Source organism: Sturnus vulgaris, chromosome 5, assembly GCF_052056855.1.
Source record: "Sturnus vulgaris isolate bStuVul1 chromosome 5, bStuVul1.hap1, whole genome shotgun sequence".
NCBI lineage: Eukaryota > Metazoa > Chordata > Aves > Passeriformes > Sturnidae > Sturnus > Sturnus vulgaris.
The window spans coordinates 53,415,131-53,428,101 of record NC_142247.1 but is presented as its reverse complement, the minus strand read 5'-3'; the positions used below and the strand labels follow the sequence as shown (position 1 = coordinate 53,428,101).

General features: G+C 38.8%; 1 protein-coding gene and 1 long non-coding RNA gene across 18 annotated transcripts in view; one reads left to right on the top strand and one right to left on the bottom strand.

Annotated features, from left to right (window-relative positions):
* Positions 1 to 12,971, top strand: part of LOC148223714 (uncharacterized) — a 46,671-nt gene that overhangs the window by 17,133 nt on the left and 16,567 nt on the right. The window contains exon 3 of one of the 2 annotated variants that reach the window (XR_015804031.1): positions 3,242 to 5,320. The exons of the other annotated variant lie outside the window; for it this stretch is intronic. This is a non-coding gene — a long non-coding RNA (uncharacterized LOC148223714). Of the gene's footprint in view, positions 1 to 3,241; positions 5,321 to 12,971 lie in introns of those variants that run through there. 2 annotated transcript variants of the gene reach the window in all.
* LOC106854066 (hyaluronidase-like) overlaps positions 1 to 12,971 on the bottom strand; it is a 35,900-nt gene that overhangs the window by 13,738 nt on the left and 9,191 nt on the right. For 2 of the 16 annotated variants that reach the window (XM_088165736.1, XM_088165735.1), the window contains exons 2-4: positions 10,333 to 10,458; positions 9,430 to 9,567; positions 4,258 to 4,529 (exon numbers count right to left, since the gene is read on the bottom strand). The gene's annotated coding sequence lies outside the window, so the exon portion shown is untranslated. Of the gene's footprint in view, positions 1 to 4,257; positions 4,530 to 9,429; positions 9,568 to 10,332; positions 12,487 to 12,971 lie in introns of those variants that run through there. The other 14 variants (XM_088165731.1, XM_088165744.1, XM_088165747.1 and 11 more) reach the window with 9 other exon arrangements.

Sequence of the window (12,971 nt, the reverse complement as noted above, 5' to 3'; positions counted from 1 at the left end):
GAGGAATAGAAAGCTCCATAGAAAGGTCCACCTCTGGAAGTATGAGCCATCTGTGCTACACAGCTGATGGCAGGTTTAACCTGTGAAGGGTGATGTTTGCATAGGGGATGTAGCCTCATTGTTACAAGTGCATTAAGCTTCACATCTCTGTGAAGTCGGAATTTTGTAAGCACTGATCTTGACAGTGGTTTTAAAACTCTGCCCTCATTTCAGTAGATTCTTCTCAGCTAGACTAAGGCAACTGTTAATGAGGCCATATAATGAATTGTTGAGGTTGAAAATGCCTCAGCTGAGATAGAGGAGAGGAAGGGGATTTTGTAATTAGGTACATGAGCCAGCAAAACTGGCTAGTTTAGTCAGCACGTCTGATTTAAGAGATGCTTGTCAAACTACACCCCAATGCTGTGGCTGTCCTTATCATCAAGAACTGCCAAATCATCTCTTTCATCATTGGTTACTCCCATTCCTGAGTTCCATTTCTGAGCACAGGGCAATGAGTACATGAGGACCTGAAAAAACCTCCCAAAAAATTTCTGGCACCATTCCTGACTGTTGCCTGTGGAAAAAAAATAAAATATGCCCATGATATAAAGGTCAGGAACTGAGCATCCACATTGTAGACAGCCCTTCTTAAAAATATCTATGCAAAAGTAGTCAATCAACTTTTTAATTATTTAAATGAGTTAAATATATGGTTTTAACTCATTTTATTTAAATTACTTAAACTATAATTTTTTACTAAACTTACCCAATTATTTTCATAGTCTTATGATGACTGCTGCAGTGTTCCAGGATTACTTTCATGTATTTAGTAAAATCTCTATACTTTTCATTCTCTTTTTTTTTCTCTTGCAAGTTCTAATGCTCAAATTTATAAAAATTCCTAATATCATACCAGCCTGTTAATTGATGTTTTGATTTGTTTTTTAGCAAGTTAGCCAAATAAAACTATCTGAACACATTCCCAAGAGTACTTGAAAAAATTTCCTTTGCTGTACTATGCATAAATAGATTTGGCAGAATTCAAATTTTGTAATGTTTCAAATGTTTCCATTGCAGAGGAATCAGGGACAAAATAAAGAGTCCATCATGTGTGACTTTAAGTATTCTATCTCACTAAGATTATCTTGCAAAACACTCAGTGTCTGCTGAATCTCTAGTATTTTGTGGCAAAACAAGACCAAATATATTCTGTATAGGAAGAAAAATGCATTAGGAGTCAATACAGAATTTTAAAAATATATATGTATATTGTATAAATATGTATACATACGGTATAAATATGTATATTTACCATTAATATAGATTATTAATATATAGCTAATTAAAGGCAAGAACAACCTGGAAGCATATTTAGATCACTGTACTGCACCACTGCTCTCCTAACCTAGAATACTGGGCAAATCACAGCCCAGTTTTTAAAAGCATCTAGTAGTTTTCTTTGGTTTGTTTTTAGTCAAATATATTTTTCACTATATTACAACTGAAACCTCTTGAATAATTCTAATAAGAAGCCTTCAAAAAAAATAAACACAAACAAAAGGCCCAAACCCAATTTTCTTTGGGCTTGTATATTCAGCCTCTTCTTTGTTCTGACTACTTCTTGAAGTAGGAGGTCAAGTTTTCGTAGTCAGAGAATGATTTGAGTTAGAAGGAACCTTTAAAGGTCACTTGGTCCAACACCCACTAGGGATATTACTTAAGATGTCCAGTGTCATATTTTCTGCAGCATCATGTATTCCAGCATAATTTTAAATTCTTTTGGACAGCAATATTTGCAGAGGGCTCTAGTGTAGGTCACTGTGCACATTGCAGTACAAGAACAGGCTTCCTAAGCACTTTTCTAGATCTTCTCAGGGAGCTCTTCCAAACAAGATAATGTTAAAACTACAAGTGTATAGACAGTATCAAAGGTGGCCCATAATACAGAGGATTATAACCTGCTAGTAGTAAGCACTTAATGATCGTCATCTCCCTTATGAATACTATTTTGAAAATCAGAAGTCTGAACCGAGCATAAAAATATATATTCTTGCCTTCTAAGCCAACATGCAGCACAGAAATAACTTCAGCACATTTCTATAAAACAGGTATAATTTCACATCTATGTTAAAAATATATTTGCCCTTCAAAAAACTATTACCCTAACCTAGGATTTATGAAAGAAAAAATATCTACGCCATACAAAAGTAACTGTGCCTTTGGAAAAGGTGAGATTGCTCTGGAGAAGACACAAGGACAGACTTGCATAAAGCTGGGAAGTATTGCAGTATTAAAATTAACACAGCAGTCAATTCTGTATCTGCAACTGTTTGAATCTCAAAATTGTGCCGTCATTTTTAGAAAAAATAGACTCTTCAAGTAAGATGATAGTGGTGCTCCCTTTCAAACATAAGGGAGCAGAAACACCCCTGGGGGAAATGAAACCTGCATGGATGAAATTGTTCCTGGATATTCAGTAGCCACACTCTATAGAGTGTGTTGCTAGAGCAACAGGAGGCAGGGGTAGCAGGAGGAGGGGTCCTCAAAGCAAATTATTCGTGGAAATAAATACCTATTATTAACCTCACACTAGTTTGTACATTAACATATGTCTTCACAGTATGCAATTTCAAATTCTCTTCTGCAGTACCTGAATGCTCTCTCCTTTTAATCCTCCTCTCCTGGGACTGTAATTCACTCCATATTCCTTTCTCCCACGATTGTATATAAATGAATACAATCTGACAAAAATATGAAATTGCAGTAAAGAAATAAACCTTGCCTCAAGAGTAATTTCTCTTTCGTACTGTGTTCTTTTTCACCTGCTGCTCCTTGACAGCCCTCACATAGCCTTTTGTTATTTTGATAAACCTACTAATACCAGGAGCCAGTCTAATTGCCACCCATCCCTAGAGATAAGTGGGAGAGATGGGTAAACAGATGTCGAAGTCTCAAAACAAAAGTGAATACAAAGCTATGCAGCAAACCGGTGATTTATTAAGGAGGCATTAGCATTATCGAGCATTGTTTTGGGAAATGGGTATGCAGAGAATTAACAGTTCAACTGAAAAGAAGAAAGGAGTGCAGTTGGGCTTGCCTGAGCAAGAACATTAGCATAACGCTTGGAGAAAGCCTAAGGAAAAGGATTTACAGCTCAGGAACTGAAAGCAAGGGCTTGTGTCTCTGAGCTGAGGAAATGAGTTCTTTCTGTTTGGGCCTGCCACTGGTTAGAGTGACAAAGTTGGTGTTTTCTCTACAGGCAAACAGCTGGGACACCTGACCCCACCATCTCTTCTTATTCTAACTGAGATAACCAGCAGACCCTCACAAACTCTGACTAAACAGAACATCTGAGAAACACAAGATGTCTACTGGTTTTAAGAGACCTTAACATCTAACATGTTGAGAGAGCGAGTTTGGACCACTTGCCATGGGAACTGGGACTTGGACAGGGTGTAGCAGTCAGGCGTGGCTCTCAGTGCCCACATCCTCACTCCCTCTCAGATTTTCCCTCCTGGGAGGCTTTAGTGGATACCCATGCCAGCCCTCACCTGTGTGAGATTGTCCAGCACGTGCTCCGGTGCTTACATACAACTCTGACTCAAACCTCTTGCCTCAGATATTTTGTGGATTGTCTTGCCTGCCTGTGGCTTCATGTAAAAAATAGCTATTACACTGCAACATATCCTTTACTTGAATTGAAAGGCTGAGAACATGCAGGTGTCTTTTCTTTCACCCCTGATTAGAAGTATTCACTAGGGAGAAGTAACTTCATATTAAATTTTCCTGGGCATAAGTTTATACTAATAAACTTTAGATTCCTAAAGAAACAGAAATCCCTAGCATACTCACACCTGTACATGAGACCTATTCCCACCCCGTAAGAAAAATTGCCTAAACTTTAGACTTGACCTAAAAAGCTTGAAACAAGACTTATTTATTGTTTTAGCAATTTTGTTTGTCTGGAGACACAGATTTTACTCAATACCTGTGACAGCTATATACGTGCAGTTAATAAGTCATTTTTTCTCTGTATAATAATTCAGTGAATCACTGGCATTGAAAAAAGGAAGTTAAAATACACTGAGACAGAAACAGCAGCTGATAGTGTCATATACAGTTCAGTGGGTGTAACACGGATACATGGTTGTTCCACCTCACAACTCCTGACAATCTTTCTGGAAAGTCCTATCAAATTTTACCTTCCCTCTGTGAGATTTGAATTTTAAAATAGTAAAAAGTTAAACAGCATTAAAAAAATCAGTAGATACTCACCTCAATGATTCCACAGGCCAGGACTTGCTGAAATGAATGAACAGGTGAGTGGACAAAATTATCATCCTTGTCTAGAAAGGCAGGGCTCTGGCCCAGCCAATTGGGATTTGTCTTTTGGTGAAAGCCTTAGCATAATTATAGGGTAGTTGATGAAAGGTGTCTCCTGACACAGCTGATGGCAGTTAAGTGGTACAAAAACACATTACTTGTCAGAGGTCTTGCACCATGTTCTGTAATTTACTGAACAAATTCTTTGAAATAGTTCATTTTTTCTAAAAAAAAAAAAAGAAGAAATGGAGTTTCACTTAATTTTGCTTTTCAGTGTAGTAGGGATTTGTGTAATGGAGGTAAAAAAAACGGGGTGTGGAGAGCAAAACCATGTTCTGCTTCGCCAGAATCTAGGGTACCCTCAGGTGATGCATTCACACAGAGTGTGAAACGAGGTCACAGAAGAGATCCTGTGCTGGATTGCCATGCCAGGAGATCACTGAGCTGAGTGCCGCCTTGGACCCTCTGACTGCTGTCACAGGGACTCGGGCAGAACCCTTGGAGCTTTATAATTAAACAACCAACCACTGTCTGTCATTAAACTCCCAGCTCTGATTATGCTCACACAGCACTTTGGGTTGGTTGAGGGCTTCCCACACCAAAGGGATGGCAGGCAGTGCCCCATGTTAGAGTCATTTTGAGCTGTGGACCGTCTGTTATACGTTCAATATTCCAATTTAAACACTATTTTTCATCTTCCCTGGCATAAAAACAATTTTTCTTTGGAATCAATTTCAGTTTCAAGACAGTAATTTCTATATTGAAAGGCCTTTGTCATTTTAGATGTCATAATTTGTTTGCTTTGTGTAATTTTTTTAGTAGGTTTTTGGTACTTTGTGACATGTCCTCCTTAAATGTATATAATGATAAATCCTCCAAAGTAGAAAATAATCGAAATATTCAGCTATCTACTTTTTTTTATAGGTCAACTGTAGAACAAAAATTTTAAATAATTATTTTTGAAAAACATTGTTTAAAAAAATAGTTTATACAACTATTCTGAATTTATGAGAAAATATATTCTAAAGCAATTTGCTATGATGAAGAAAGAAGATAGAATAGAACTTTTCAAATTATACATTTTCACATTGTCATTCTTCAGTAACATGCTAGTATATCCATTACTCTTATTTTGCATAAAACTTTAAATCAATATTGTTTGATAAAAGTTAAGAAAAAAAAATGAAAATAAAGTTTTGGACTTTTCAAATTCAGTGCTAAAATATGTTTTAGTCTGTGTTGAATTCTTCTACCTGCTATTTTTTCATGGAAAATAGGCAGCCAGCTTTATGTGTCAGACAAAGAAAGAAAGTAAGATAAACAGTAATTAAACTGTGTAGGTCAGATTACTGCAAAGAGACTCATCGTAGCCATTGCTGTTTCAGCTCAAGCCATGGACTACAAGGCTTTACCACTTCACAAGTAGCAGTGGTTCTCTCACCTATAACATCTTTATGATGCAGGATCCATTCCACAACATTCTGACAGTCAGCAATCTCATCCAGCATCTTTACCACTCATCTTTTGGTCTAGCGTTCACTTCCCTAGTCAAACAGGAATTTCCTTGCAGGATAAGCCATCTCTTGCTGAGTGCAGTATTAAATAATAAAGGGAAATAACTCTCAACTTTTGAATAAACCATTGAATCATTACTGTACTTGGTGGAAGTGGTGATGCAGAATAGAATAAAGCCAAGGAGCCTGAGAAGTTACAAAAATGGGTCTGCAGAGATATGGGAAACAAAAAGAGGTGCAGAGAACAAGACAATCCTCTCTTCACACCTCATTAAAATCTACCAGTTTGTCTCCTATGTCCAGCAACATTCCCCTGGCTTCTATTGTCAAAATACTTATTTCAAAACAAGACTTAGAGTTGCTGGTAGAGAAGGTTCCCATCCCCACAACAAGCCCCACAGAGGGGTGGCCTGCAAATTGTTCACTCCAGTACTCTTGGGCATTTCTTTGTGGATACTGCTCAGTGTAAGAACAGCCTCGCTGCCCACTGGATGTGTCCCTGCTGAGGCTTCCAGCAACAGCGTTAGTTTTTGTTTGGGGTTTTATGAGGTGGACATCTGTCCATTAGCAACTGGAGAAGAGCCACAAGTATCAGGCCCCACCGCTGCCAGCCTGTCAGCAGGCATTAACAATTTCCAGTTGCTGCTGAATGAACTGGATTCAACCCAATAACCTGGTGTTAAACATTTCTGTGCTCCTTCAAAGCATAAGCGTATGTCTGTTGGATGGCTCCTGATTTCACTTTGATATAACACAAATTAGGTGTTCCTGCTGGCTGTGAGGCAGCAGGAAAAGATGAAATAATAGAACAGCCACAGCTGGCAGCTAAGAAAAGCTGGTAAAGATCTGCAAATGCAATACACTATAAATAAAAAGTAGGATGCATAATGTGCAAAGGCAGAGCTGGTGGAAAGCTTCCAAGCAGTGTAAGCAAAGATTGAACTCAGCTGATCCAAGAATGAAACATGTAAGAACTAATCCCCTTATTAATGAGTGGCAAAAATCAACATTGTGATTTTGGCAAAATGGATTGCAAGGCTGAGGATACGTGGAATGGAGTGATGGAAGGCAGGGGACTTATGTGAAGAAGTAGGATCTCCCTTCCCTTCACACTACACATCACCTGCTGTCCTGCCAGTCTGATTCTACTGATATGAATCCCACCTCCTTGGCACCAGCCACTTCATCTCTCAGCAGAGCAATCATTAAGGCACCTGTGACCTGTTTCTCAGCAGTTGTCCCCTGACCCTCAGTCACACATGTCAGATCCTACCCTGCACACACCATATCCTCTTTTCCTAAGCCCACCCTTCACTCAGGTCCTCTTCTCTTTCTCCATTCCAGCATATCCCCACCTCCAACCCTCATTTCTCCAAAGTACCATCCTGACCACCACAAACCCCAAGCAGAAGGATTTTCTCTGTATCATGCTTACCCACCATGGCCATGGAGCAGAACCCATCCTCCAGTTTACATCACTCTGGGCACTCTTTTCCTTCAGCCCTTCACAAGATGGGGCCGACTTCCCTAACTTGCTCCCAGGATTCTTGCCACTGGTGAACATGCCCTCCCATGCAGCCAGACCCGGGCTGTGTTGTGTCTCTTGCAGGTAAATTGTGGGAGCTGAGGTTGCACTGGTAGTTCTGGTCAGCACCATGTGTATTTGGCATGCCCTGTGCACATCTAAGATTTGCTTTCCTCATTTAGGAATGACTTTGTCAATTGCCTTTGTCTTGATTTACCACCTACTTCTCTTTAGTCAAGATTTTCTAAATATTTTCCACAGTCCTTTGCCAGCTGCAGCCTAAAGAATTCAAACTGTTTTTTGGAGAACTATGACTGGGGTTCAGCTCCCTATAGAGGTGGAACATTATAAGCAATTATCACTTGTTTGAGAGAGTCACTTTAGGTGCCAGTGAGGTTGTAAATATTTTGCTAGGACTGGAGTCTGCAAGAGATTTGACCAACAGGCACATACTATAGACACCCTCAAATCTTATTGTCTGAGCATCTGTGTCAGGGAACTGACCTGAATACACATGTTCTCATTCTGGCCTTTTTCACCAGGCTTTTGTACTATGGAAACCAAGGCACTGGGGAAGAGACATGGAAGTCAGTGAGCTCCTCCCTAGCATGTACATTAAGCATATAAGAAAACCAGGGAGCTTGGGAGCATACCGTTGTTTAACCTGAGAGAATATTTTCCTTCCTATGTGTGCATGAACTTCCCAAGTGGAAGAATGTCCTGAATGCACCAGAGTCCTCTTATGTATTACAGCAGGTCAAGCCACTGACAGCTCCTACTGTCCACTGGGCATCTGATGCTCTGTGGGCGAGTCTGTATTATGCAGTGGAGACCAAATAAATGTTTACCTTCTTTCCAAATAAAGCTGTTTACCTGCAGGGTACAATGAAATACAGAGACACCAGCCTGGATTTTTAAATGGTAAAGCATGAAAAATTGCAGTGTATTTCGTTTACCTGGCCTATTTTTGGGACCTGAGGTGGTCTCAGTGTGGAATAGATCTGCATTGCACTTCTAAGCCTCAAAGCTGCCATTGACCAAACTGTCAGGTTTCAGTCCCACACCTCATTTGCAGAGCAGCTCTGCTGTTGCTGTCTCTGCAGACCCTTTAGTTTGGACACAGCATCACATTCCTGCAGTTAGAATTTTTTTCTCTTCTGGCACATTTGCATATGCAAGGCTACCTCTGACTTGTGCTTCTCTGTGCAAGCTAAGAAAATACTAAGAGGAACAGCATGACTCTCCCCTGGGAGGCCTCCTACAACATGGCTTTCACTCAGTGCTTTCCAGGGCTCAGATCTAAGCTTTTCAAGGCAACACAGAAGGCTCTTTTGCCTTTTCTTTCTTTTTTCCTCCACAGTTTTGAATAACTAACTTGTTTTCATTTTGAGAACGACAGATCTAATTTATATTTAAATCTTTTTAATCCCTTTCCAAGCTGCAATGACAATAGGCATTGAAAAAATCAGTAAATAAGAACTTTCCTAATTACCTGACTGCATTCACATTTCATTGTCTTTTATGTCATTCTATGCCAATGCACTTTAAAGTTATATCTTCAAATGGGAAAGCTAAAATCAATCTGGGTGAAATAGGTTTATGTCAAGAAAGATATATTCCTGTTTATCACATGTACATATTGAAAACAGCAGCTTTAACAAATGAGCGGAGAGAGAGACACCCTTCCTCACAGAGCCCAAGTGAAAAAAGGTTTGGGAACATAAACTCCAGTTTAAACGAATAGCACAGGATGCTTCTGAAGCTTATCTCATCCCGAAGTGTCACCAGTGAAAACCCAAACAATACAGGTAATTAACTGGTGCATGTCTGCAGATTTATACCAATGAACCCACATTCCTTAATACAGTGAATATTTGGAATCATGCCTTTAGCAAGAGTAAGCCAACTGGCATATTCATGTGCACTGATGCAATCATCTGGGAAAAAGGATCCTTTCCATGTGGACAGGTTCAAAGCATGCTTGGGAAGAAGAGAGAGAAGCACACATCCTCACCACAACAGCAGAGAACAGGAACTTAACCAACCTTCCCTTTGTAAATACTGAATAGTACAAAAGGCACTTACCAGCATTCCCTGGACTCCTTAATTGTCATTTAGGATACCAGGACCACTGGATCTCAGAAAATCTGGCTTCTTGTTCTCAGATGACAAACTTTACTTTTTTGTACCAGAATGTGTTTTACAGACCAGAACATTTCTTTTCTGTTAAGGAAATATAATCCACCTGGGTGTTATTCATATGGTAGACATGCAAAATCCATGTTTATGTTCTCCACCCACTTTTTTTTTCTGAAATACTAATGTGTTTACTAGCCATCATTGCAATTACAATTACTATTGTGAATAGTACAGGATAGAGAATATGACAGATGAAACTGACTAGCAAAAACTATCTTTGGTTAGGAGTCTTGGCCTTCACCCCAAACACTGAAACAAACATATCACTGCCCCAAGCAAAGATAGAGGAGGAGGCTTTGTTTCCTGGTTATTAGTTCACAACATGTTGTGACAAAGGAGGCAGACCAGGAACAAGGAAGAATGAAGGAGAATACCTGGAAATAAGCTCTGCCATCTGTGTCTGGGGTGACTTAAGGAGTTACAGTCCCCTCCCATTCTCAGCTGGAAGATTTCTACATGTGCAGCAGAGACAGGTAGCACAGATGTGGGCAGCTAAAATCACCTTCAGCTGTCTTTTACTGCAGCACAGCAAGCAGGAGCAGGGACAACAGTGCCTCTTCTATTTCTAACTCTGAGAAACAGTTTTTGACTCCGTTTCCAATATTTGACTGGTCAATGTGAACTAGGTTGATTTCTTTAAGACTGTTATATTCCCTACTAGTTTCTGATAGGTATTTTTATTTTTCAGAACAGACTGGCGTTTTCTCTTAAAAAATAGTTTGATCAAACAGTTCCCATTCATTAGTCCTCTGCAGTGTAGTTGGTTGACAGGGGTTTTGTCCTCCTCACCTTTGCATGGATCAACTTGATTCAGATTGATTTCAAGGATTTTATTTCAAGACCTTCTTGGAGTAAAATCTGTTCTTTCTCATGAGCATTCAAAACCTGTCAGGCAAGTCTGCTTCCCCCCACAACCTGCTTGTAAAGCAAAGGAGAGTTAAAACTAATTATGGCTTTGCTGTAACTATTAGTACACTGGAATAAAGTTTTGAAATGTAGATACTAAAAGGTTATGACCAATATTTGCCCTGTATTGCAAAAAATTCAAGGGTTCCAGAAGCTTTTTTGTTTATTTTCTTACCCTGTTAGTGGCTTACATATCACTTCTGAAGAAATAAGGAATAGATCAGTACCCATTTCTAATTAGATCTGTCTAGAAGTGGTTTGTCCCTCATGCAAAAACTACTAGAAGATGTTTCTTGCTCGTTTCTACTGGAGTGAGACATCAGAACCAGATTTGCTTGTGATTTCCATATTGAGAACAATTATACAAGTAATTTTAAGTCCAGTCTGACAAAGCCTTTATGCACTTTTTGCATTATTTAAATAAATAAGAATCTCAGTTTAAAGGAATACTTGAAGCAACAGACCCTATTGTCTGTTACCTTTAAAAACTAAGTGTCCAATTTACTAAGCCTGCTGAGAAAAGTGCCCATTCAAGTAGGCCATAAATGTTCTGTGTGAAAATGGCTGAATTTGAATTAAAAATTTAAAAATCAAGACTTTTCAGAGGGACTGGGGTAGGAGGTTGCTTACCTGCTAGCTTCCATACCAGTAAGTTTCCACACCTAACACAGCTGGAATTCAGTCCTAAAGAAAATCTGCATTATAAACTGCCTTGCAAATGCTTTATCTGCTTGGGGAACTAATTTAAATTACTTCTAAAAGCTACAGAAGTAGCAGTTCATTTGGATTGCAAAGCAGTGTAGAAAAGGTAAGTGTTTTCCCAGGCTAGCAATCTACATGTTAAAGACACAAAAAGAGCTACTTGCAGTAATAAAGGCTGGTGCCAAAATACATTCAGGAAGACCCATGGTAAGTGAAATGGTGATTCTAGGTAGCAGTGACAGCATTCATGGGTTATTTATCTTCCATAGTCTTAAAATGTTGTTGTATGCTATAGAAATTGCAGTGTACTTCAAGACAGCAGTATCCAATATTTTTAGACCCTAAAGGAATAGCTTTAGGAAATGGTAATTTCCATGAGAATTTCATGTCTAGACTACATTTGATTTCCAATAGCTTAATTCTTTGCAATATAGAAGCAGAATTTCTGGAGGGTATTTTTTATACTCTTCAACTAGTCATTTGAGAACCATTACAGTTTCTTCTAAGCTTGACTTCACTTGGAAACTGTCCATATAAAGATGATATATCGTCTTCTGGAATGCCTCTATAAAACAGAGCAAATTACTTATTTCCAATTTCACTTTTCAGACCGTACAGATATTTGAACATGGTAACAAAAACACCTATAATCAAATCATTATGAAACAAACAGAACATGAGTGTGAGATAGAGATTAAAAATTCAAAAGCTTTGTGTAGCATTGTTTTAGGTGGTATGTTTCTGCTATTTCTTGCTTCTGTGTTGAGCAAACATAGAGTAAATAATCTAGGACAGGTGTTTCTCTGAACATAAAGGAAATTATCACTTTACTGAGGAAAAGATCTTGCAACTGGTGAAATAATGCAAATGCAGGAATCCCATTCTAAATATTATCAGCAAAGAAAAAATGTTAAGAAGCACCTTTTTCTCCATTGTTATATTTTTCCGAATCCACATGCTCCCAGATAAAAGAAGAATTTAATAATTGATTAGAAAACAGAGTTTTCTATTTCATAAAGTGGGATTTTTGCATACTAATTTTTTAAGAAAAGCTTATGCAAGTAATAATTAACTTTTAAATTAATAAATAACTTCCAACTACCACAGAATACACAACTGTTTTGCAACCATACTTAGTAGACCATCTTTTATGGCCAACAGGTCTGCCAGAGCCCTGGCCTAGGATGTAAAAAAAAAAAAAAGGAATTCTCACATGTAAGGAATGATAATTCAACTGAGTAGAGACATGCAAAAAATTATACTGAGGTTGAAGTAATCAGCTAAGTAGCACAACAAAGACACAGCACAAGGTGGAAATCAATAGAAGTCTAGGAGAAACAGCATAATATGATGGGGGTAGGAGGGAGGGAGGGAGGGAGGGAGGGAGGAAGGAAGGAAGGAAGGAAGGAAGGAAGGAAGGAAGGAAGGAAGGAAGGAAGGAAGGAAGGAAGGAAGGAAGGAAGGAAGGAAGGAAGGAAGGAAGGAAGGAAGGAAGGAAGGAAGGAAGGAAGGAAGGAAGGAAGGAAGGAAGGAAGGAAGGAAGGAAGGAAGGAAGGAAGGAAGGAAGGAAGGAAGGAAGGAAGGAAGGAAGGAAGGAAGGACACTTTAAAGAAGATTATTAGGAAAACATGGTAATAAGTTTTATTGTTTTGACATGGAAAAATATTAAAAGGGTTGAAGGAATATTTACATTCTCCCTGTCCACCAGAGTTTAGACAAGAACTAAGAAAGCAAGGGATAATCAGATGATCTGCAGACTCTTTCAGATGATCAAGATTTGAGGACATTAAAATCTTCTTTAACCTGTTGTCTTTACCCCA